This window comes from Mauremys mutica, chromosome 4 (genome assembly GCF_020497125.1).
Source record: "Mauremys mutica isolate MM-2020 ecotype Southern chromosome 4, ASM2049712v1, whole genome shotgun sequence".
Lineage (NCBI taxonomy): Eukaryota > Metazoa > Chordata > Testudines > Geoemydidae > Mauremys > Mauremys mutica.
The window spans coordinates 122,006,442-122,033,767 of record NC_059075.1 but is presented as its reverse complement, the minus strand read 5'-3'; the positions used below and the strand labels follow the sequence as shown (position 1 = coordinate 122,033,767).

Here is a 27,326-nt window from a genome sequence, read left to right as displayed (position 1 = left end):
ACGTGCTGCAGACTGCTCCACTCTGCCAGCTGCTTGGTGATAGATCTTCAGGCTCTCCCACTACTTAACACAGCACTCAGTGATTTCCGCTCAGTAAGCTTAGTTCTTTTAGTGACTTCAGCTCTTAGTGATTTCAACTTGTAGTAGGAGAGCCCCAGTGCCACATGGCCCAATGTGAATTCAGGTCAGCAACCTCTAGATAGACTCCTAAAGGATTCAAAATTAGCTCTGCTCTTTAACAGTGGAGAGAGGAGGAAGTGCAATTGGTGTTCCAGGCCCTCAAAAGGGGCCCATACCATCAGGTACACACACCAGTCCCCACCCTCTCTCCCTCTTCACTGGGTTTTGGAACCCATGTCCCTTGGCTAGCAAGTACTATTTAATGTAGGTTGAGTCATTTCTGTCATAAAGCAGTCTCATAGTTCCTCATTCACATAATTAAGGTAACAGCCCCTTTTTTTCCTTCCTGCCCCAATAACAAAGAAATTGGGGATTCCACAGTGTGAAAATAACCATCCCATGCTGCTGTGTGTTATGCTAAGTGGAGTGGGTTTTCCAATGCAAATGCACATTCCTAAAATTCCTTTGCCCACTCCTCATAATGTACCACCAGATGTCAGGGTAGATCTCATCCTGACTCTGCTTACACTTGCTTGCTGTGAGCTATCTTCAACCTCCTCCTCCTCATCTTCCTTGTCCCCAAAACCCATTTCCCTGTTGCTTGCTACTCCATTGACAGAGTCAAAGCACAGAGTTGTGGTAGTGGTTGCTGTGCCTCCTACAATGGCATGCAGCTCATCATACAAGTGGCATGTCTGGGGCTCTGACCCGGAGCGGCCGTTTGCCTCTCTGGTTTTTTTGGTAGGCTTGCCTCGGCTCATTAAGTTTCACGCGGCAGGCACTGCTGTGGGTCCCTGTTATAGCCTCTGTCCTTCATGCCCTTGGAGATTTTTTCAAATGTTTGGGCATTTCGTCTTTTGGAACGGAGTTCTGATAGCACGGATTCATCTCCCCATACAGCGATCAGATCCCATACCTCCTGTTCGGTCCATACTGGAGCTCTTTTGCGATTCTGGGACTCCATTATGGTCACCTTTTCTGATGATATCTGCACTCACATGTAGATCGCCATGCTGGGCAAACAGGAAATGAGATTCAAAAGTTCGTGGGCCTTTTCCTGTCTACTTGGCCAGTGCATCTGAGTTGAGAGCGCTGTCCAGAGCGCTCACAATGGAACACTCTGGGATAGCACCCGGAGGCCAATGCCATCAAATTGCGACCACACTACCCCAAATTCGACCCGGCAAGGTCAATTTCAGCTCTAATCTGCTCGTTGGGGGAGGAGTACAGAAATCGATTTTAAGAGCCCTTTAAGTAAAAAAAACAGCTTCATCATGTGGATGGGTGCAGGGTTAAATCGATACAAAGCTTCTAAATTCGACCTAAACTCGTAGTGTAGACCAGGGCTAACTTACCTATTTCAATCAACTGAAAAAAAGCTTCAGAGGTACATCTGACTGCAACCTTTATATTTCTCCTTGATCACTGTCACACCATACTCATCAGCTGCAGATGCTGCCTCAGCAACCCAGCAAGACCAAGACCATAGCTACACAATGGGCGTTACAGCAGTAGCTCTGCCAATGTAGTATAGACACTTCCTACATCAACAGAAGGGACTTTTCCACTGATGTAGGTAACCCACCTCCCTGAGCAGTGGTAGCTAGGTTGCTGGAATAATTCTTCCATCAACGTGGCTGCATCTACACTAGGGGTTAGTTCGGCTTAACTGTGGCACACAGGAGTGTGAATTTTTCACACCTCTGAACAACATAGTTAGATTGATCTAAATTTTAAATGTAGACCAGGGCAAAGAAGAAATAAACAGCACAAAACAATCAGAGTGAGATCCATGATTTTTTCATTTATATCTCTTTGGAATTAAGAGAATTTCAGTCACTCATGTTCCAAGAACTGGGGAATAGGAAAATGGTTCCAATCAATCGTTCCAAAGATCTGCCCAGATGGTTATTAGGTAGAGAAAGTCCTGAGAAATGACCTGCCCTCTCTGAAACCTGCATCCTTGTTGTTAAATAGAGAAGACCCTGCTTTTGAGAGGGATAAAAGAACAGCTGTACTAACAGTGGGACTCAAACCCACATGGGGCACACATCCACAGGAGTTTAAGGCCCACACCTTAATGACTCAGCCATTCTAGGTGGTGCAGAAATGCTCCTTGCTAGTACACATACACCTAACAGAGGCTGACTCCACACCACCAGCATCCCCAGGAATTAACTGCATAATTACCGGGCTTTTGAAGTTTGAGGGACTCAAGCCCCAGCTTGTCTATCAACACAAACAAAGCATGGAAGGAGTGATGGGTTGCACATCACAGAGTGTGGAGGCAAAAAGAACATAAGAATGGCCAATCTGGGTCAGACCAATGGTCCAGTCAGCCCAGTAGCCTGTGTGCTGACAGTGGCCAATGCCAGGTGCTTCAGAGGGAATGAACAGAACAGGTAATCATCAAGTGATCCATCCCCTGTTGCCCTTTCCCAGCTTCCGGCAAACAGAGGATTAAGTTACACAGAACAAAGGCTACTTTACTCCAGAACATGCTATAACCTATGTGCACTGACATCATACCTTTAGTTGGCTCTCCTTAACTTCCCTACCTGTTCTGGCTAGACATGGCATCAGACAGAAGATTTGAAGATCCCTGAGTCATCATGACAAAACGGAGGGCGGAGAAAGCAGGGAAAATAATCAGAGAATGATCCAGGATTTTGAAATTAAGACTGGAGCTGGGTGGTTTTTTTCACAAAAAATTGGTTAAGAGTAAATTCACCAAAATACATTGTACGGGTCACTGAAACTACTTGTAAATTTGGGTTGAATTCAGTGAATAGTTTTGGCCAAAAACAAGGGGGGGGGATTTTTTAAAGTTAAATGGTTCATTTTGATCATCTCAAAATAAAACCTTACAACTTTTCATTTCAGAAGGGTAGTTTGTTTAGCAATTTAGCTAATTAAAATACCTCAAAAAGGCATGGAAAAACACCCCAAACCATCCAAAACGAGATGAAAAAAAATCAGTTTCAGTTCAAATCAAACCACATATTTGCTCTTGATTTTTTGGTTTGGGCCCTGAACCAAAACATCAATCATTTGCTTGGCTCTAATTAAGACCACTGATGAAATGAGGGATTATTGAGTGCCTCTAGCTCTAGTTACCTAGTTACCTCCCTGGGCTGCTGGGAAATGTTGGTCTTCCTAGAGGAAGGTTGGAGTCTGTAGACATGGCTCTGTCAATTTTAATGTGGAGGGTTTTTGCTAGATTTTTTGGGAGACCATTTCTCATGTGACACTTCTCCTAGTGACTATGGGGGGAGAGGAACTCCTCTCTTCTTTACCATCGAGCCAGATGCTCGGGGTCTTCTTGTGAGATGCCACAATGTAACGCAGGGGTCAGCAACCTTTCAGAAGTGGTGTGCCGAGTCTTCATTATTTACTCTAATTTAAGGTTTCGCATGCTAGTAATACATGTTAATGTTTCTAGAAGGTCTCTTTCTATAAGTCTATAATATATAACTAAACTATTGTTGTATGTAAAGTAAATAAGGTTTTAAAAATGTTTAAGAAGCTTCATTTAAAATTAAATTAAAATGCAGAGCCCCCTGGACCGTGTTGAGAATATTTTGCTAGCTTGGCAGTTGGTAGTGTGGGAAGCTAAGATGTTTAGGTTTTTAGGATGGGTTAATTAGGCTTTGAGCTTTGTTTTGAGAAGTTGGCCTTGGCTAGTTCTATGAAGTTACAGCTGCGGGTGTGTTAAATTTGTTAACCAATTAGCAACTGCTTGCTTGCCTGCTTTAAGAGTATAAAGAGCATGCTGGAAATGAATAAAGTACCCTCTGCTTATGATCACATGGGTTGTCAGACTCTGTCCCTGCTCCTCTGCGATGCAACAAATGGTGACCCCGACGTGATTGAATGAGGACAGTGTTGGTGGCCTGAACTGAAAGGAGGAAAAGGAGGCGCACCTGAGTCTCAGTGTCGAGCGGCTAGGAGCCGCAGGGCGTCCGAAAAGAGGGGCGCACCTGAGCTCAGTGTCGAGCGGCGGCCGCAGGGCGTCCGAAGAGAAGGGCGCACCTGAGTTCAGTGTCGAGCGGCTAGGAGCCGCAGGGCGTCCGAAAAGAGGGGCGCACCTGAGCTCAGTGTCGAGCGGCAAGCCGCAGGGCGTCTGAAAAGGGAGGCACACCCCAGCCCAGAGGTGAGCAGCTAACATGGGAACCGCTGCATCAGCGGAAGAAAGGACGGTGCATGAATATTTGATGCGCATCGCGGAGCGGCAGGGAGAGAAGCTCCCCTCTGATAAGTTATCCCGTCTGCTGCGGTGGGGACGGAGAAGGGGACTTTCTGTTCAACCAAGTACAATTTTTGATAAAACTGGGAGCGGCTAGGCTCCGAGCTTTGGAAGTCGGTGGCTCGGGGCGATAAGGAGGCCTTCTCCCTGAGTCCAGTATGGAATAAGGCGAAGGAGATAGTAGAAACTCTCGCGGCCGAGGCAGGAGTGCAGGCGGCCCTTTCTGAGCTTTGCCGCCCAACGCCCGGAATGCCTTCTGTGTTGCCGGTTGGAGCCAGAGAGTTTTTCGGTGGTGAGGACACGGTGATACCTTTGGCTTCCAACCCCTACCCTATGGATGATGTTGCCCCTGCTACGGCCCCACTACCCTCCAATGTGGCTATCGGCCCCGACATGATTGATCCTGCTACGGTCCCGTTACCCCCCGATACGCCCGAGCCTATGGAGACAGCCTTGCCGTATGCACCCCCTCCAAAGCCATGCCGTGTCCACGGGGCCTGGGGGTGCCACGATTGCGGGGGGACAGAAGAGGCTCGGGTGGAACATGTGCCATCGAACCCATATCCCGATTTGACTACGTTTCCTCAGTTTACTCAGTCTGATGCCTTCTATAAGGAGATGGAGCGCCAGGGTCGACAGCTGCAGCATATATGTGACAAGTTGGACCAATTGGAAGGTCTTCCACCTGGATCATCGCGATCGCATCTTCACAAGTGCTTTCATTCGACTCGCCCCCCCGCCCCGCCTGGCCCCGGGGACCCTCCAACTGGAGACCCTCCGGATCCGGTACAGCGCTGGCATGGGGTTTTAAGAGAAGCCATCCTTGAAGGTCTAACACCCGAGGCCTTTCCGGTGATTACGCCAGACCCTCAACACCCTAATCATAGACGGTGGGCCCCTTTGGACTGGAAGTTGATCCGTGAGGCACAGAAATCGATCATGGCTTATGGACTAGATAATCCGTATGTACAGTCTATCATTGAACAGGTATTTGCTGGCCAAGCAATGTGTCCGTACGATGCGATTAAGCTAGCTGACATGCTTCTTACACCTACACAGAAATTGTTGTGGAAAGATGATTGGGCTAAGAGAGTTGACTTGGCTCTTGTCCGCAATTTGGATTTACCGGATGATGATCCTCGGCGCCTGGCCACTGCTGATATGTTTTTGGGAGCCGGTCGCTTTGTTGACCCGCACTTGCAAGCTCGCCTTGAGCCCCGGATCCTGCAGCAATCACAGGAACTAGCTTTGGCTGCCTTTAAAGCGGTGCCCCAGATGGGAAAGCCGGTCCCTCCCTATGCTAAAATTACACAAGGGCCATCGGAACCGTATTCCACCTTTTTGGATCGCCTTCGAGAGGCTATTGATAGATCTCCCAATCTGACGCCAGAAGCCAGAACTGCAGTTGGACTTGATCTTGCCACCCAGAATGCAAATCCCACTTGCCGCCGTATATTAGCCACCTTGCCCAAGACTGCGACCCTGATGGAAATGATTGAGGCATGTGGTAGGGCCGCTATGCTTGAGGAGACGGATAAGGCGGCAATTCATGCTAAGGCACAGGCCTCTGCACTGGCCGTGGCGTTACAACCCCTGCTCGGGGGACAGCGGGGGGCTAGAAGACCGACCCGGCCAGCCGGCCCCTGTTTTGGTTGTGGAAAACCCGGGCATTTCCGGCGGGACTGCCCTATGCAAAATGGGCAGCAGGCCTCTGATGTGTCACCTGAAGCTGCAACTGGCGCTTGCACACGATGTGATAAGTTTGGACATCGCGCCGCCGACTGTTGGGCGCGTTACACGAAGGATGGAACACCGCTGCCGGGAAACGGATCACGGAGCGCCCCTTGGAGGAGCGCGACGACACAAGTGCCTCCACCCGCCAACCCGGCTGCCTGGAACACCTCACCGGAGCAACCCGTGGCAGTGCCGGAGTGGACTTGGCCACAGCGACAGATGTAGTTTTAGAGACTGACGAGGTTCAAGTTCTTCCTTCCAACACCGATGGTCCATTAGGATTTGGCCTGAGTGCCCTTTTGATTGGCCGTTCGTCAACATCGAAACAAGGTATTTTTGTTTTGCCTGGCCTTATTGATGCCGACCATACGGGGAATATTGGGATAATGGTACGCGCCCTTTGTCCCCCTGTGACTATAACTGCTGGTACACGTCTTGCTCAGTTAATACCTTTCAAGGGATGTGTGCCCCGACCGACCCCGATTGACCGCGGGTCTCGAGGGTTTGGATCCACTGGCCCTCCCCAAACTGCCTTTGCTATGGACATTACTTTGTGCAAGCCCAGCCGAACTGCTCGGCTTCAGGGATCCGATGGACGGCAGATCACTCAGGAAGCCTTTATTGGGGATGCAATGCAGAGTGGGGTAACTGAGGCACCTGGGACGACAGAGGTAGAAGATACTGTGTTTACCTTGGAATTAGAGCACACTGAAGCGGTTGCAGCTGAGGCCCCTATGCAGAATGATGTAGGAGATGCGCCATCTAACCTAGTATCAGAATGCCCAGGGGCAGTTGTAAATGGGGCCCCTCTACAGAGCGACATGTGTCCTCAAGAACTGCCTGTGTGTGGAAAGGGAGACGAAGAGGAGCAAGGGAATTTAGCTGTGCAGCTGGCAGATACTGGCTCACCCATTTTTAGTATTGGAAGCTCTGGGGCTCAAAAAACATTTGTGCCTGTTACAGCTGCAGCAATTGAAGAACAAATCATTGCAGAAACTGTAACATCTATGGAAACCTCAGCTGAAACTTTAAAGCCTTTAGAAGCAGTGCCTGGAAAACTATTTCCTGAACTAGTCCAAGATATTACCACTGCTCATTCGGGATTTGAGGCTGCAAACAGTAGGACTGAAGAAATTGCAACTGTGTTAGTATCAGAGATGTCTGCTGCAGTGGTGGATGGAATGTCTGAAAGAGCCACACGATGTACACAACCTGGGCCCCTGGAGGAAAGTTGCTTGTTTGCTATGCCAGGATTCTTTTTGTTTGATCCTCCCTGAATGATTTAATTGATTGAGATAATTTTTGCTTTGCCTGAATGTATAGGATGATGTCCTGATAATTTCCCCCGTAGAACTTGAACCACGATGGTGGTGGAACAGGAGAAAAAACACTTACATTATTGATATTGCCAATGTCTAGAAATTCCTGACTAAAAAGACATTGAGAACTGACCCTGGTAAAGAAGCAAAGAATTGCACACTGGCAGGAAAAAATTTGGGACTCCTGCTAAAAACTGTGGTATTGATTGGATTTTGGGGTTTATTTTGCAGGCTGCGCCCTGTGTTGTGGAATTTTTTTTTAGCATGTATTGCCCTCCCTAATTGGATTGTAAATGATATTACCCCTCCCCAAAACCCTGTTTTTTAGAGCCTATTTGTTTTTTGTTTTTGAAGTTTGAGAAAATTCGGCCTAAAGGTTTGTTGAGTATTCTTAAAGCGGGGAGTTGTAGGCATAAATCTAGGAAATTTGGGAGAATGGCTTTGAATTTATGTGACCCAAAATACCTTTATGTAAAGTGCTTTGGATCGGGCCCAGGCAGGCACGCAATAGATAGAGAACTTGAGGAGGAAAAAAGGATCGGGCCCAGGCGGCGGGCAACAGACAACAAGCTTGGAATACTGGTTGATAACCTTGAGGGTGTAGTTGATAGAAAAGGTAATTTATTACTAGCGAGTAATGTTAGGCAGAGTACAAAGTTAACTCTGTGGTTGCTGGAGGGAATAGCAGTTGAATTTAGAAGTAAGTTAGGATGCAATTGTATTACTGTAAATGATTTAATTGATGATGTAATTTTCCTTTTTTGCCTGATGGTACTAAGGGTATTTGTATATTGTATGTAATGATTGATTGCCCAGTAGGGGTAGTTTTGTTTTGTTTTTTAGATATTAAGAAAATTGGTGTTAGCTGCATAGCATTTTATGTACCATGCATTTATTTACAGAGTTAAATTTATGTTATGTGTTTTTTGTTTTGTTTTGTGGTGTTTGTTTGTTTGTTTTTTTCTGGCCAGGATTGTTTTTTGTGTTTTATGTGGTTTATGTTGTGTTTTTTCTAGGACCCCCCCTCCCTCAGTGTCAGTTTGATCGCCTGACATCTGAGGGATAATTTGGTAATAGAAGTTTGCCACAAGTTGGTGTGCTATTGAGTAGGGGGGAATCCTGTAGAATTTACACCATTTATTTGTTGTGCTTTGTTTTTGTTTGGTGTTGTTGGGGTTATGTTAAGAATTGCATGGTTATATAGGTTGGCTTTATAAAGTTTTAATTTTGGTTTGTGATAGATTGTGGTGTTATGTTGTTATAAGTTGGAAATGTTTTGCTAATGTTTTTATCCCTTTTTTTTTCCCCTCCTTTTTGATTTTGGGTGGAGGGGGGAGGTGTTGAGAATATTTTGCTAGCTTGGCAGTTGGTAGTGTGGGAAGCTAAGATGTTTAGGTTTTTAGGATGGGTTAATTAGGCTTTGAGCTTTGTTTTGAGAAGTTGGCCTTGGCTAGTTCTATGAAGTTACAGCTGCGGGTGTGTTAAATTTGTTAACCAATTAGCAACTGCTTGCTTGCCTGCTTTAAGAGTATAAAGAGCATGCTGGAAATGAATAAAGTACCCTCTGCTTATGATCACATGGGTTGTCAGACTCTGTCCCTGCTCCTCTGCGATGCAACAGGACCGGTGGCCAGGACCCAGGCAGTGTGAGTGCCACTGAAAATCAGCTAGCATGCCGCCTTCGGCACACATGCCATAGGTTTCCTGTCCCTGATGTAATGTTTATCACAGCTGCTTTACCTGCAGAAGGCCCCGGGTTTGTGCTCCAGTGGAACCACCAGACCTTTCTGGCTACATCAACTCTTAAACACTGCTGCGCTCCAATGCAGATGCTTACTATGGCCACAGGAGGGGTTCTCCTATCTCTGTAGTAAATCCACCTCTCTGAGAGGCAGTAGCCAGGTCAGGATCAGTCTTATGGCAAACAGTGCCCTGTGTGAACTTGTATTTTGGCATCCCTGGCTCCACTGCCTCCCTGGGCTCCTCACACACACCCTCATTGCCCCAGGCCCCCACTGCCTTCCCTGTTCCTCACTCATTCCTCTGACCCCTGCTGCTTCCCCATCCCCCTTGGCCCCCACTGCCTCTCCAGGCTTCTCCCCACCTCTTCATCACCGCTGGCCCTTGCTGCCTCCCCCAGCCCCCACACCCAGCCCCCCTGACTGCCGCTGCTTCTCCATCCATCCCCCCATGCCCCTTGGCCCCCATTGCCTCTCCAGGCTCCCCCCACCTCTGCATCATCTCTGGCCCCCTCTTCCTCCCAGGACCCCCCACCCATTTCCCATCACCCCTTGTCCCCTTTGACTCCCGTAGCCACAGACATATACAGATTAGATGATGGTGATGGAATTGCAAAGAGTTTAAACAAGAACAATGGATGTTGGCACAAGCCCTGCTACATCAAGTTTAACAGCACCACATATAAAAGGGCTGAGAAACAAACAAAATAACTGAGAAAGCTGTGGGTCACCCTGAAGAACTACAGAGAAAATACACTTGCTGTGGAGCAGCCCCTTTTCACTATTAACCAAACAGATACAGTGGTCCTGGCCTGCTGGGGATGGAGAGGACAAACTTGTCATTAAGCTGGAACTGGAAATGACAAGTCTAAAGCTCATTGGAGACTGGCAATTGGCTAGAAGATAGTTGAGAGATGGAAGCCAAAGTGGTCTCCCCAGGAATAGCTGACTTCTTGAAAGTATCTCATGTGACACATACTAGGCATGCCCTTGAAGCAACTGCCAGCGGCCTGTACATCTTGCTGAAGAATGCACACATGCAGTCTACCCAACGTCTCAAGGAAGATGAGGCCACCATGGGGTAGGATAAATGAAGCAAAAACTAGAAAACCCAACGTTCCACTTCTGGCATGCCAGACTTCATCGGGAGTGTCTTGTATTGACCTATGTGCTGTCAATCCACCAGGCAAACTTTGGGCCATACATTGAACATCTTGGAAAGCTACCACCCTGGTTCTTTGCACTAGATCACAGTAATTATACTCATTGGGTGCCTGTTCACCTCTGGGATATGGTTACCCTTCATACAGTGCACCCAGACACAGCTAGAGCATTCCTAAAGGTGATCTTCACAATTCGCAAGCCACAACATGTTTGCTCTGCAATAGCACTCGGCCAAGCTCATGAGCAAAATAATGCCATAATCAAAGGGGATGGTGGAGCTCTTGGTCAACACAAAGAGGCCCTTTTGCCTCAATGACAGTGGGCCAAGAGGTGGCCAGGCTGATAGGAGAATTTGAAGCCTCACTAGAGAGATGAACCAACCAAAAAGGGTCTAACACAAAGCATTGTGAGCAGGTGAAACGTGTTCAGGCTTCTTTGGCATGACATGTCAAAGCACTTGTTGACATCATAGAAGACAGGGTCATAACTAGAAATGGAAGGGTAACAATCCTCCTGTTTACAATACTATAAAATCCCTCCTGGCCAGAGGCACCAAAATCCTTTTACCTATAAAGGGTTAAGAAGCTCAGGTAACCTGGCTAACACCTGACCCAAAGGACCAATAAGGGGACAAGATACTTTCAAATCTTGGGCGGGGGGAAAAGCTTTTGTTTGTGTGATCTTTGTTTTGGGGGGTGTTCACTCTTAGGATTATGAGGGACCGGACATCAATCCATGTTCTCCAAATCTTTCTGCACAAGTCTGTCATATTTCAAACTTGTAAGTAACAGTCAGGAAAGGCATATTAGTTTTATCTTTGTTTTCTCAACTTGTAAATGTTCCTTTTGCTAGAGGGTTTACCTCTGTTTGCTGTAACTTTGAACCTAAGGCTAGAGGGGTTTCCTCTGGGCTCTTTGAATCTGATTACCCTCTAAAGTTATTTTCCATCCTGATTTTACAGAGATAATTTTTACCTTTTCTTTTAAGAACCTAATTGATTTTTCATTATTTTAAGATCCAAGGGTTTGGATCTGTGTTCACCAGGACTAATTGGTGAGGGGATATTCTCAAGCCTACCCAGGAAAAGGGGTATAGGGGCTTGGGGGAAATTATTCTCAAGCCTACCCAGGAAAGGGGGGTTAGGGACTTGGGAGATATTTGGGGAAAGGCAGAGTTCCAAGTGGTTCTCCATAAATATTTGGTTAAAATGCTTGGTAGTGGCAGCGTATTTTTAACCTAAGCTGCTAAAAATAAGCTTAGGGGGTCTTTCATGCAGGTCCCCACATCTGTACCCTAAAGTTCAGAGTGGGGAGGGAACCTTGACACAGGGGCAACCCCTTCTCAGGAGACAGGGGCGGCTCTATGTTTTTTGCCACCCCAAACATGGCAGGCAGGAGGCTTTCGGCGGTGTGCCTGCGGGAGGTCCACCAGTGCCATGCCATTTGACGTCTCCACCGCCAAATTGCCGCTGAAGCTGCAGGACCGGCGGACCTCCCACAGGCATGCCTCCGAAAGCTGCCTGCCTGCTGCCCTCGCAGCGACCAGCAGGCCGCCCCCCGCGGCTTGCTGCCCCTGTCAGAAGAGAGTGTAGACTTAGCTAAACTGGACACCAAAAACATTGCCAATCCTTGCCTGTCTCTGTTAGGGAAGCTGAGAAGATTGGGCAGCAGCAGCACACCACGTTTGTAACAGACAAACCAAGACAAAACCAAGCCATTAATGGAGCCCACCAAGCAAAACAACCTCCTTGTTCCACAGACCTCCAGCAAGGGAGATCTCCAAGACCCAGTTACAGCTCTCCTCCTGGAAAAATGGCAGGGAATGCGATGTTTCAATACACCGAGGCCTCTGAACAACTTTCTTGTTTTCTATTTCAATCTTTTTGACACTCAGCTACATCTTTTATGTCTAGATCAATCTGAAATATCATTCTTAGCAAAGAGAAATGTAACTTTCTGGTCATGAACATAAACTTTTCAACTGATTGTGTTATTTTTCTACAGCATTAACTTTTTAGTGAATACTCCCTAGTGGCATGCTACCGAGCATGTTAATTCTTAATATATTTGTATGATATCAAACCAGGGGTAGTCAATTACTTTTTGTCAAGGTCCAAATTTCTTGTTCGATGTATAGTCAAGGTCCAGACTCCAGACAAAATAATAACAATAATGATAATAATAATAATAATAATAATAATAATAATTAAATAAAAAGATTTGGGATCTGTTTAAAAGCATCTGGAGGTCTAGATTTGGCCTGTGGTCCGCTTATTGACTCCCCCATCTCAATCCATAATAACTCGTTGCTTTAGTTTTTAGGACACCTAAGACAATAGGAATATAAATGTACAAAAATGAAAACCCACTGGGTGGTTTAATACCATAAACAATCAGTATCAGAAAAAACATCAGTAGAAAAAATGCATCTTAGAATTTCATATGGCTGTCAGAGCCAACCTGGCATGAGCTGGTGATGCCCCCATATCTGAGAATCCTCATTAGGCCAAAGCCCCAAGACTCTGGCAAGTTTCATGCTTTTATCATAAAACCCAAAATTCTTTCACAAATCTCATCAGCTCCCAGTAGCACCACGGGAAACACTGACCTGCCAGAAATGTCGGATTCCTCCATCTCTGGACAACAAACTGCGACAGAGAGAGCTGGGGAGGGAAGCCACTGACATCTGCCAGAGGAGGACTGAGATGTGGACGAGTAAGACACCAAAGGGGTGGGGTGGAAGCCTTATCTAATAGGTTTTGGTAATTAATTGCTTTTTCCCAAGTTTATTCTAGTTTCTCTGCCTCTCCTCTGCCAACCCCCAATAAAGTTCTCTTTTAATCCCCTGGACTGAGTGCTTGTGAGCCGGGATCTGGGAGGGCTGCCCCTCTGAGGGTGTCTCTGCCTTCTCTCCCGCTCTGCCCCCCATGTGGAGCCAAGATCTTGGGGCACCTATTACTCCGAAGGGGTCTGAGCCCCTTCTCCCTAGCCCCCCATGCAAGCCCGCAGCTGAGGAAGCCCTCCCCTCTTGCGGGGAGAGCTGAGTACAGGCATGCTAGGAGCGTGCACCAAGTGCACAGTGCTGAGACTGGGGCGAGGAGCTGAGAATGGGCAGGCTTGGTGCCTAGCACAGGCTCCCAACCACTGACCGGGGGGAGCACGGGGGGGCTGAGAACACCCACTGAGATGACTGGAGCTATTGTCTCAGGGTGTATCATCTCCATAGGCTCTGTCCTTCACACTGAGATCAATGGGCTCCCTCACATCTTTTGGAGCTGTCTATACTGCAGATGGATGTGCAGGGACCCTTTCCTCTCTCCTTCCTAAAACTCTTCCTTTCAGCATTTCCCTCTGCTGCGGATTTGGGGACAGCAAAGCAACTGATGATGATTTATTTCATGCAATATTACAGTGGAGCGCCAGTCTGCTATGGTTAAGATTGGGAAGTTTTTCCTGTTTAACGGATGATTCTCCTAAGTGTTCGAAAATCCCCGTACTTACATGGGTTGTCTTGAAATTTGCTGTGCCTCATAGCGGTGTGGAGTAGTTTCAGTGATCCAAATTTGGGGTAATTTGAGTAAGGGGTTCCTGAAATACAACTCCCTACCCCCCCTGAAAAACATAAAAATAGCAATTCTTAAAGTTCACAGATTCTAGCAACTTTGGCATTTGAAACCCACCCAGGGCAGGAATCTGAGAATGGACTGTAAACATTTAGCTAAAATCTGTCTCTTTCAAGGTTTTTTTTTATTATTATTTTGGAGAAATGTAATCTGAGGAAAGGAAATGATTCAGAAGGCACTCAAGCGGTTTTTGAAAAGAAAATAAATTACACATGTGAATGCTTGCTGGGAAGGGAGGGGTGATTAGGAGTGGCAGAGGAGGCTGGAATAGGGGTGAGGGGTTTGGGTCTGGAGTGAGAGATGAGGGATTATGGGGAGATAAATGGGAATGGGTGGTAGGGGAGGGAAGAGGAGTTGGGGGGCTCAGGTACAGGGGAAAAGTGAGGACTGGGGGGAGTGAGTGAGTAGAAGACAGGAGTGGTTGGACAATATGAGGGATGACATGGGGTGGGGGTAGAGGAAGGGGGGGGCTATCAGCCCTGTATTTCTTCCCTCTATGTATGTGCTAGGTTCTGGGCAGCAGATTAAATTTATTACTTCTTGTTCTACCTTCAGTGAACATGGAGAACAATTGACACCATCCTCTTCAGAACAGCCCTCAATGTATTTGAAGATTTATCAGTATCCCCTTCAGTCTTCTTTTCTTATAACTAAACATGCCCATTTTTGTATCCTTTCCTCTAGGTCAGGTTTTCTACTCCTTTTATCATTTTTGTTGCTCTCCTCTGGGTTCTCTTCAATTTGTCCATATCCTTCCTAAAGTCTGGTCCCAAAACTGGACACAATACTCCAGCTGAGATCTCAACAGTACCAAGTGGGACAATTACCTCCCATTCCTTATGTACAACACTTCTGTTAATACACCCCAGAATATTAGCCCTTTTTGCAACTGCATCACATTGTTAGCTCACTTTCAATCCACTGTAACCCCCAGGTCCTTTTCAGCAGTCCTTTTCCTAGTCAGTTACTCCTCATTTTGTAGTAGTGCATTTGATTTTTCCTTCTAAGTGCAGTACTTTACACCTGGGCCAGATTAAGGCCGGGGCTTAGGAGACTGCAGCCTAGGTCCCCAGCTCAAGGGGGGCACCGCAAAAATAAATCACAGGCAGTGATCTCCAGTTCCAGGCTGCTCAGGCAGGCTCCCTTCATGCTGTGGCCCCACGCTGCTCCCCGAAGCGGCCGGCTGCTAGCACGTCTCTGCAGCTTCTGTCGGAGGTGGGGAGAGGCAGCTTCGTGCACTGCCTCCACCCCCAGCACTGTCCCTGCAGCTTCCATTTGCCAGGAACCAATGGGAGCCTTCTCCTGCATCAAACTCCCTCCCAGGAAAAAGGCTTGTATACAGGGGCCCCACAAAATCTAATGGTCTATGGCCCACAGGAGAGTTAACCCGGCCCTGCTTTACACTTGTCTTTACTGAATTTCATCTTGCTAATTTGAGACCAATTCTCCAATTTGTCAAGGTCATTTTGAATTCTAAACCTGTTCTCCAACGTGCTTCTAACCCTGCCCACCTTGGTATCCTTTGCAAATATTACAAGCATACCCTCCACTCAGTTACCCCAGTCATTAATGAAAATATTGAATAGTATTGGACCCAGGACACTAGATATGGGACCCCCACTATGTCTTCCCAATCTGACAGCGAACCATCGATAACTAGTCTTTGAGTATCATCTTTCAACCAGTTGTGCACCCACTTTTTAGCAATTTTGTCTAGACCACATTTCCCTAGTTTGCTTATGAGAATATTGTGCAGGACTGTTGAAAACCTTACTAAAAACAAGATCTATCACATCTATAGCTCACCCCTATCCACTAGGCCAGTAATCCCAACAAAGAAGGAAATTAGGTTGGTTTGGCATGATTTCTTCTTGACAAATCCATGCTGCCTATTCCTTATGACCCTACTGTCCTCCAAGTGCTGAAAATTGATTGTTCCAGTATCTTTCCAGGCATTGAAGTTAGGCTGACTGGTCTGTAATTCCCTGGGTCCTTTTTATCCCTTTTCTAAAAGATAGGTTCTGTGTTTGCCCTTTTCCAGCCCTCTGGGACCTCCCCCATGCTCCATGAGTTCTTGAAGATAATTGCTAGCAGTTGCTTCAGCTAGTTCCTTAAGTACCCTAGGATGAATTTAATTAGCTCCTTCTGTCTGAATAAATCTAACTAATCTAAATATCCTTTAACCTGTTCTTTCCCTATACTGGCTTGTGTTCCTTCTCCCTTGTCATTAATGTTAACTATGTTAAGTATCTGGTCACCATTAACCATTTTAGTGAAGACCAAAGCAAAATACCTCAGCCTTCCTGTGTTTTTAGCTCTCCTTTATCTTTCTCTTGCTCCTAATATATTTATAAAAACTCACCCTATTGTCTTTTATGTCCCTTGCTAGGGATAACTCATTTTGTGCTTTAACCTTTCTGATTTTGTCCCTAAGTGCTTGCGCTATTCTTTTGTACTCTGACCCCCTTCTTCTCCTGCCCCCCCCATGTAAGCCAGGATTGGAGGGGGCGGGATGAAGGTAATACACATTTAAACACCTGAAAACCAGGAAATGATTAGTTAAAGTGCCCCTCACCTCTCTGTGGGGATTGGCTGGTTTGAAGTGCGGGTAGACTGGGAAGGCCTGGAGCATGGCAAGAAAACCCCTGTGTCCCACAACCTACACAACTCAGCACTGAAGTGACACATGTTGGATCCCGAAAGGTGCCCATGCGTCTCTTAGCTTTGGTCACACACTTGGGGTAGGTGTGGCTCAGATACAGATAACTTCATACCACAATCATACCTCCGGGCCCTTTCTAATCAGCATGCAGTGCAGAGTCTGGGGCAGCTGTTGTTGTCTCTGAATCAGTCAATGAGTTCCTTTTAGGTGAGGGGCTTACTTGACGCCCGGTGAGTTAGCTGTGCCCTGACTTGACTGGAGCCCAGCTGGACTGACTATATGGGCAGGGGTGCTGTGCAGGTATTTGAAAATCCCAGCTGGTAACCAGAACCTTAGCCGCCATCCCTCACCCCCTGCCATTCTGCCCCTTTCTGTGGACACCCCCAGCACTCAGATTCCATTGGCCAGATGAGAAAAACCTTTCTGAAAATGTTGCAAGCCCTCAAAAGAATGACAAACCCATTTGGTCTGATCCTTCTGGAACTTGTGTGTGGCTCCCATTCGGGGCAAGAGACCAGGAGCAGCCACAGGTGTAGGAGAGGGACTGTGACATGGTGTTTATTCATGTTGTCCCACCCAGCCCTGGAAAAGCTCCCCCAGCTGAACACTCACCAGGCTGCTGGATTTGGGTCCCACCCCACTGGACTGTTGAAATCTCAAGTATCCCTTGGTCTGAATAGGCTGCAACACTTGTCCCGCCCCTTGGTCTTTCTGACACATTCCTGGGCCCAGCCTGTCTGTCTGTTACCCCTTCACAGAAATGAGACCCCACAGGACAGCTGCCCCAGGACCAGGATGACCCCCAGCCTGCCTAGTAGATTAGACAGTACAGTATATGGGTTTGTTTTGATTGATTGATCGATGAGACATCAACTAGGCAAGCTCAACTGGTTTACTCAAAGATTAGACATCTAGAAATAATCGGCACAAACAGAAAGGCAATCACTTACCAATCAGGCGCCCACCAGCTCACCCTGGCTTGAGTTGGTTTGCAATCTCTAGGTCTTTATAGACCCCTTGTTTAGCTCATTCAACACTTTGTGCTTAGCTGTATACCATCCAATCATTATCAAATATCGTGTTCCATCGGGCCTATACTTCCATCATAACAACTTTAACTTGCTTAACAATAAACAAATCTGTAACCCATCATTTCATTTTGTCCTTTGTGGTTTGGAACATTTAATACATTGTCCAATCTTATGTTAACATCATACTGCAGTCATGCACCTGCAAGGTGAATAGTGTTCCGCTTAACCATTTACATCCGATATGCCCTGGCTTGCGGTTTCGATTAGAACTTCATAACTTGTTATTCACATAACATAGCCAATCATAAAGCACAGAAACAACCTTAAGCAGCTGTAAATATAGGTTATGCATGCTTTTAAACATATTTCTACTCTACAAGAAGTTTAACTTCTGTCCACTAGTAAGTGTAAATTCTCTTTCATAGCATTACTTTTTGCAAAGCTTCATGGGACTCCAGCCAATATACTAACAGTCCCTTAGCATAACTGGGAAGAATGCTTAGAGCTTTTAGGCCTAGGTGCTAACATCATCCTTTCTCAGACCTCCAACCTTATGAGCACTCTGGAGTTACAGTTCACCTCTTCAGGGACAAGTGATAGTGGAAGAAGAAATCAGACACATGAGTTTTGCAAAGGATTCCCAAAACCAATCACTCCTTACTTTAACTAGCACAAGAAATATACAGATTTAGACAAAACAACAACACACTTATGCACATTTCCTTGTGTGACATTCCCCTTTGGTATTATCCAGACCGGTGATCTGCTAGGCATCTCCAATTCTTTGATTCTGGGAGCCAGCCTTACCCTGCTCTGCTGTGAGAACCCCCACTCCTGGGCTGTTCACACACAGCCTCCAGCATGTAAGCTGCTCCTTGGATTGTGCAAGCGAATGACACTAGCCAATATCTCCAGTCCCAGACACAACCCTAGGAACCTCCGACTTGCAGTATCCAATTATGCCCACCGGATGTTGCAAGCTTATATGAGTTTGTCAATTTAACAAAGAAATCTCTGTGTCCAAGGATTCTGTGTTTGAACGGACAATCATCAAAATTAAACAACCTTCCATTGGTAGCCCTGGGCCACCAGCCCTTGGAATTTTAGTCCAAGATGGAGAAGACAACAGGGAAGCAAAGACCAGCCTTACAGTCAAAATGGAGTTCATAGCTTGATAAACAGACGTACAGAAATTTCATCACCACACACAGAATTCATAAGCTGTAAACTGATCCCTAAATAGTCACACAGAGTAACAACAGCATGAACAGAGATGAAAAAGGATTAAAGACAGACTCACACCAGGCACTTACCACAGTGATTTGGGGACACAGGTGCCAGGCATTATTAGTAGATGAATTTTAACTTACTAATTACTTTCTAGCAATTTTGGATTGTTTCAATCAGCGTGCAGGTGAAAAGTTCAAATATCAGCTGGGATTAGTGAGCGTCCAGAGCTGCATGGAATGATCAACAGCATTCCATGGGAGTGTCTCTGCACAGGGGAGCTGACTGGGGAATGAGTTACAGAGGGATAGTCCTGTATCACTGTTGTTTTGTTATTTCCACCACCACCATTTCTCCTGACCAATGCATTTTACTCAGCATATTTAAAGGGGCTGCAACCCCTTTAAAGCTGCTAGGAGTCCCTGACAATAGTTCTTTGCAGAAGAGACAACATCCACCAGGTGACACCAGGAGAAACTTGCCATCAAAACTGAAATTGCTTGTCAGGGACATTTCTATGTAAGCAGAGTCAGAATGAGCTCTACCCTGACATCTGGTGGTGAGCTGTAGAAAAAGACTTCAGGGGCTGATCTTGTTTCATGGGCACACCCACCTTGCCTAGCATGATGGGACTGCTTGCCCAAATGGTCACTTTGGCTGCTGTGGGATCTCCAGTCTCTTTGTTATTGGGGCAGACGTAATGAAGTGTTGTTTTCCTGGTTATGTGAATCAAGGACAGTAGAACTGTACTTGGCATTTTATGACTGAGGGACTCGCCCTCAAGTAAGTAGCACTCACTAGGCAAGGGACATGGGTTCCAATGCCCAGTAAACTGACAGAGATGGAACTGACAAGTGTGAGTGCTGCCACTGGATAATGGAGCAAGTTTTGATTCTATTAGAAGTCTTGTTGTATAATACAGAGCTAAAATCACTAATATCTAGATCTAAGTGTTAGACCTACTTTGGACTAGTGGTTCTGAGTACATCTGCATTGAGGATCTCTTACTAAGAACTGAAATTGTGGCGAACAAGAGAGGGAGCAATCATGTCTGGTAAAGAGGGGCAAAGAGCATAGAATCTGTCCAGCAGTCCCTTACTGTCCTTCTTTGAACACCCTGGGGCCTTATCCAAGTGTTTATGGGAGCTGGACTGGAATGGATCTGCTTCAGAATCTCAGTGTTACACTGTCACTAACTGAGATTCTCCCCATACAATCACATGGGAAAGTTTTCCAAGTTATGATCTGTTATCCAGATGTGGAAAATTCCCCTGCCAGTCCCTGTGCAACGTATGACACCTAGTACCTGCCAGAGAAATGTCTTCCCCATGCTGGGCAAGGCAGGACAAAGCTATTGCAGTATCAGGAGGTCTCATGAGCACTGGACGGTTTGATAATATCAAGCTACAACAGGGCTCTGCTAAGTGCTTCTGATCTCCTAAACATAAAGGAGATGGCTTCCAGAGATTAAGTCTCATGGGACAGAAATGATAGAAAGCCACACTTGTTGTTTAAAGGGCCATGGACAGTGTACGTAGGCTGTAATCTGACTGTTAATTAGTATGGAACTAAGATCCTTCTTAATGTTTTAATTTTTCCAATTAACTCATTTCTGTGACAATTCCTTCATGTGGCACCATATTGATTTTCACATGGGTCATCAGCAGGGCTGGACCCTTTAGACCCACCATACCGTCCTCTGCCACTGCAGTTAATGGAGTAACTGCTAGCAGTAGTAGGCTATCATCGTCTCTGTGGCCCAGTGTGTTTCAGTGCTATTGGCCAGCAGAGAGGAATGGGGAGACTCAGGAATGGTGGAATTCCATTCCAGGCTCGGGAGGAAGTGTGCTCTAGTGGGCACAGACTCTACTGTCTCTGTCCTCTCTGCCTTGCTCATGTCCTAGTCTCCTCACCAGCTTCTCACTCTCCCAGGCTCTTTGTACCATTGTCCTTTTCCCACCAATCCCAGTCTCCCCCAACATGAGCGCCTCATCTAGTCTTATTCTTCTGCCCCATCTGCCTCCTAGTCCTTGTTATTTCCCCCCAGCATCCTGTCTTGTTCTCTTTGCCCACTCAGTCCCAGTCTCCCTGCCTCCAGGTTCTGAATGTACTCCTCTCCCCTACGTCACCTAGGTCTAGCTCCTGTTTCCCCAATGTTTGAGTTTGGCTCCTTCACCCTCCTCCATGCTGCCTACTGCTGGCGGGAGCACTGAGAATGCATGTGAGACAGTCTCCCTGCTCTCAGTTCTGGTGCCCAGCAATATAGCAGCTGGGAACAACTGCAGAGAAAGTCCTGCTTGGTTCCTGCCACTGCTGAATTGGAGCATGCTCAGTCACTTTGTAGGGTGAGTGCACGTGCTGTCTGGTCACATGTAGGTGCTGGGAGGTGATGGAGCATTTGCAAATTGAGATTTTTAAAATGTTCATAGCCTGGCTAAATGTGGGTGATGTTTCATGGAAACACTAAAAGGCACATCCCTGACACCAGCTCAATCCCTCTCCTATCCTCCAGCAAAATTTCAAGTCTCTGCTCCAAAGCATGAGGGCGCTAGAGGCTTGTGGCAAAATGGGGTTAGGAATCTTTTTAACATGAGCAAATGAGTGTATTTCCCCTGATCTCGTGCTCAGAAATGGCTAACCCATTTTTGCTGAAATGAATATGCAATGCAGTGGTTATCGCATCTGCTTTACAGAGGGACAGTCCTGGGTTTGAGCCCCATTAGCACCAGGAGCTCCTTGTGTGAGTAACAATGTTTATAAAATCCGGCAAACCTTGTACTGCAGTTTTCAGGGGCTGATTTTGTTTTGCAGCAGGAGACAGTATTAGTGTGAGGCCGTCACTCTCTGTGTCGAACTGGCTCCAGATGTGTCCCATAGCAGCTGAATGTCACCCAGTCCCCAGAGAGTTTGCATTATGACCCAGCCTGTAATAGCAGCAGTGCCTGCTGTTCCTCAGACAGTATGGTTGAACCTCATACAATTTCTCTACATTCTTAGGCCATGTCTAGAGTGGAGAGCTTACAGCGGCACAGCTGTGCCGATGCAGCTGCGCTGCTGTAAGAGCATCCATGCAGCCGCTCTATGTGGTCAAACCGAGAAATCAGGGAAAAGAAAATTGGTTTGTTTCTAACCAAAACAGAAGATTTTTTTGTATTTCTTGCTGAAACGATGCATCAAAAAGACAATTCAGTCAGATCAAAGGCAACTTTTCGCATGTCTTTTTGAAATGGCCTTTCGATTCCAGTCGATGTTTTGCTTAGGAAATGGTGCATCAAAATGAAATGTCAAAACTCTTTCATTGGAAAATATCCAAATGTTCTGACGTTGCTGAAATTTTGGTTTTCAGTTCTTTTGGGAAGAAGAGAAGAACCTTTCTGGAAATGCCATGAGCACCCCCAGGAATAAAAACCTGTTTGGTCTGGTCCTTCTGGACATTGGGGCGTTTGCAAAAGGCTCCCATTCAGGCAAGAGACAAGAAGCACGGTGTTTATTCATGTTGTCCCACCCAGCCCTGGCAAAGCTCCCCCAGCTGGACACTCACCAGGTGGCTGGGTTTGGGTCCCACCCCACTGGCCCCTTGTGCTCTCAAGCGTCCCTTAGTCTGAGTAGGCTGCAGCATTTTCCTCCCCTTGGCCTGTCTGGCACATTTCCTGGGCCCAGGCTATCTTTCTGTTAGCCCTTCACAGAAATGGGACCAGAGAGCCCAGCAGACCTCGCCCCCAGGAACAGTGCTGACCCCACAAGACTGCCAAATGTGTGAGCACTCTGGGTTTACAGTTCACCTCTTCAGGGGGGTCGTGATAGTGAAACAAACATATACACGGGCTTTGCAAAAGGGTTTCAAACCAATCACTCTTTACAGTAGCTATTGCAAGAAATATACATATCTAGACAAAGCAATAAGAAATCTGCCTCACTTTCCTCACCATACTGATGTATGCTTTGGGTGAAGGTCAGAGTCCCTCAGGGGTCCTAGGTTCCCAATCCTGCACATGGCTCCTCTTCTGAACCAGGCAATCTATCTCCCTTTCTCTCTTCTGCAGTCAGTGTCCTCGTCTCTCTGTCTCTAAAATGGCCACCGACAAACCCTCTCTTTTACAACCTCCCATCCCCTTTGCCAGGTGAAACCCTGGCAGCCTCATCAGATGCTCAGAGTCCCTCACCAGGTGATCTATTGCTTAGTGACGTCCCCACAGAAGTCACACTTGAAACATGGGTATGCCCTGGGCAGCAGGCATCTCCATGACCAGGGCAATTCCATTTGAATGGTATCAGAGGGATAGCCGTGTTAGTCTGGATCTGTAAAAGAAGCAAAGAGTCCTGTGACACCTTATAGACTAACAGACGTATTGGAGCATGAGCTTTCATGGGTGAATACCCACTTCGTCGGATACATCCGTATTCACCCACGAAAGCTCATGCTCCAATCCGTCTGTTAGTCTATAAGGTGCCACAGGACTCTTTACTGCTATTTGAATGGACGACCATCAAAGTTAGACAACCTCAGGTAGTATCCCTGGGCCACCAACCCTTGGACTTTAGTCCAAGTTGGAGGTACAGAGGCAGCAGGAAGGCAGTAAAGCAGCTGTAGAATCAAAATGATGTTTGCAGCCGGATACCGATACATGCAGAGAGTTCATCTCACAACAAATTCATAACCTGGAAATTGATTCCCCAGATTGTCACACATTCCCCAAATCGTCAAGGCCGGGGTGAATACCGAGGAAGAGGAGTTAGAGAGCAAAACCCGGCAGTTAGCCTGGTCATTTTGGAGCACAGGTGCCTGGCAATATTAATGGAGGAGTTTGAATTTGATTAATTGATAGTTAATTTGTCTTATTTCCATTTCCAGAGCTGCGTGGAACAATCCCCTGCCTTCCATGGGAGTGTCTCTGCACAGGGAACTGGCTGGGGAATGAGTTAGACAGGGATAGTCCTATATTCGTGCTACTATTATTTCTCCAGGCCATTGAATTTTTACTCAGCATATTTACAGGGAAAGTGGGGAGGCCACGAGGCATAACCAACACTAATTCTTTACAGAAGAGAAAATAACACTCACAGGTAACACTGCAGGAAACTTGCCACCAAAACTGAAATTACGTGTCAGAGGCAAATTTAGAACAAAGCAAATCAGACCATAATGGACCTGTCCCTGATCCCATTTAAGTAACCAGGACTTTCCAAAGTGATTCTACTGGGAGCAGGTTGGGCCCCATGCGACCCATTGTTGTTCTTTACAACTGCACATAACCCTGGGGATCCACTCTAGGGAAGGACTCTGCTCTGGGTGGGGGTGGGGAAGAATTAGCAAGTGACCTACCAGGTCCTTTCCCATTCTAAGTTCTTTGATTCTGGGATCTAGGTAAATCTCCATCCTAAGAACAGGGTCTCCCAGGCTGGATGCTGTAGGGATTTAAGTGACCATCTCCATTGGCTCTGCACTGGCGGTCTCTCCATCTTATCTGGAATCTGTCTTCTCTTCAAAAACCCTCTGGAGTGCGACCTTGATGGAGCCACGGAATTGCCACTTCCTATAGCCCCAACTAGAAAGTAAATAAATGGGTTGATGCCACTGCTTGCAGAGGCCAGCATGTGAAATATCTCACTGGAATCGAATATGTTATGATAAAGGAGGAAGATCTGGACACTATGAGGGACAGTGAAGAGGAGGAAGAAGAGGACAGTGAGCAGGATAACAGCATAGAGCTTTCCTGGCTGATGTTGCTGTGAGCTACATTGGACCTTGATGAACAGGGTCAGACTGGACAGAACCATGATGGGAGCGAATATCAGGACATTCAGAAAACAGGTGGGTAGGAAGGATATGATACAGTGTTCACCTGGAAGAACAAGACAAAAAACACCCACTGGACAGGAGAGTAGCATGGAGAGAGCCCAGAGCAGGGCACAGACAATGGCAGACAAGTGTTCTGGCCGGTGGCATTGGTACCAGAAGGGGTAGAGGACGGAGAGACACCTCTCAGTGCTGATGGCCGTCAGAAGGTACAGGCTGGTGCTGTACGTCAACAGACACAGCACGTTAAATACCAAGAATATGTAAATAAAAACATTATTCACACAAACTGCATTTTCCACCACACAAACTATGAGATAAGCAGTCGAGCAGAGGAGGAAGAAAGTGTCGGAGATGGCCAGATTGAGAATGTAGACAGGGAAGGGGTTCCTCTTAATGTGGAAGCTGAGGAACCAGAGCACGATCCCATTCCCCACCAGCCCGAACAGACAGATGAGCCAAGTGATGCCGTAGATGGTCCCTGGTGGTTCATCACACAGTACGCATTCAGTCATGTTTTCTGCTCCAAGATCTAGGCCAAATGATGCTGGGGGAAGAGACACTGTGCTCAGCTCGGCCATCATGAAACCTCTGCTGTAGGATGCCGGTCTCTCCCTCTCCCCCTCTCTCACACACACCTGTAAGCAGAGAGCAGATAGAGGGGAATCAGTGACTCGGACATCCCCAGCACACAAGTCAAAGGATGGATGCCTCTTGCCAATGGTAAACCAGCACACTCCCGGTTTACACTTTTTAAATAAAAATGATTAGGAGTTGGGAGAACATGATTTATGAGGAGAGGCTGAGGGAACTGGGATTGTTTAATCTGCAGAAGAAAAGAATGAGGGGGGGATTTCATAGCTGCTTTCAACTACCTGAAAGGGGGTTCCAAAGAGGATGGATCTAGACTGTTCTCAGTGATACCTAATGACAGAACAAGGAGTAATGGTCTCAGGTTGCAGTGGGGGAGGTTTAGGTTTGATATTAGGAAAACCTTTTTCACTAGGAGGGTGGTGAAGCACTGGAATGGGTTACCTAGGGAGGTGGTGGAATCTCCTTCTTTTGAGTTTTTTAAGGTCAGACTTGACAAAGCCCTGGCTGGGATGATTTAGTTGGGAATTTGTCCTGCTTTGAGCAGGGGGTTGGACTAGATGACCTCCTGAGGTCCCTTCCAATTCGGATATTCTATGATCTATGATTCTCAATACATTAGGAACCTTTAAATGATAAGTGTAGCTTTCTATGATATCTGTCCCAGGAGGCCTAATCTTGGGCAAGCCATTTCCTTTACATTTAGAATCTCAGAAGCCATGTGCAGAGCCCTGTTACTGCCTGATGTTATCAACCACCCAGTGATCACGAGACCTCCTAATACTGTGAACTGTGTGTCCCGCTCTCCCCAGCAGGGGGAAGACATTTCTCTGCAAGACCTGGCAGGGACTGAGTGTTGGTTGCTGCACAGGAACTGGCAGGGAAATGGTCAGAAAACTTTCCCAGAAAGATCCCACAGGAGTTAGTGATCAAGAGACACTAAAGATTCTAAAGAGGATCTAAAGATTCTAAAGACCACTTTCTGTCTACCAATATCTCCTAATCCCAAGGCCCTTGGACTTATCACACCTCTCATAGAAACACAGGGCTGGAAGAGACCTTGAGAAATCATCAAGTCCAGCCTCCTGTACTGAGGCAGGACCAAGTAAATCTAGACCGTCCCTGACAGATGTTTGCAGCCCATGAGAAAGGAGTGGCTGCACCACTGCCCTTAAGGGTACATTCCCCAGCAACCTTAATTCATGAGTCTACATAGAATTAGGCCTGGTCTACACTAGGACTTTAAATCAAATTTAGCAGCATTAATTCGAATTAACCGCTCAACCGTCCACACTAGGAAGCCGTTTAATTTGACCTAGAGGGCTCTTTAGTTCAAATTCAGTACTCCACCCCGACGAGGGGAGTAGCACTAAATTCGACATGGGTATCTCGAATTAGGCTAGGTGTGGATGCAAATCGAACTTACTAGCTCCGGGAGCTATCCCACACTGCACCACTCTGTTGACGCTCTGGACAGCAGTCCGAGCTTGGATGCTCTGACCAGCCACACAGGAAAAGTCCCGGGAAAATTTGAATTCCTTTTCCTGTCTGGACAGTTAGAATCTCATTTCGTGGCTGGACATCGGGGCGAGCTCAGCAGCATCGGCAGCGATGCAGAGCTCTCCAGCAGAGGAGTTCATGTAATCTCTGAATAGAAAGAGGGACCCAGCATAGACTGACCGGGAACTCTTGGATCTGATCGGTGTGTGGGGCGAGGAGTCTGTGCTTTCGGAGCTGCGCTCCAAAAAACGGAATGGAAAGACCTATGAGAAGGTCTCCAAAGCCATGAGAGACAGAGGATACAGCCGGGATGCCACGCAGCGCCGCGTGAAAATCAAGGACCCCAGACAAGGCTACCAAAAAATCAAAGCGGCAAACGGACGCTACGGAGCCTGCCACCACTGCCCCACCAGCGACCATGGACTCTGACGATGGGATAGTGTCAACGGCCAGTTCCTCGGCGATGTTTGCGGACGGGGAAGATGAGGAAGGGTTTGTGGAGGACGAGGCAGGCAACAGCGCTTACAACGCTGGTTTCCCCGACAGCCAGGATCTCTTCATCACCGTCACGGAG

General features: G+C 46.9%; 1 pseudogene; it reads right to left on the bottom strand.

The window, feature by feature from the left end:
- Window positions 1-24,325: 24,325 nt before the first annotated feature.
- LOC123367980 lies at window positions 24,326-25,293 on the bottom strand (annotated as a pseudogene).
- Between the last annotated feature and the right edge of the window lie 2,033 nt (window positions 25,294-27,326).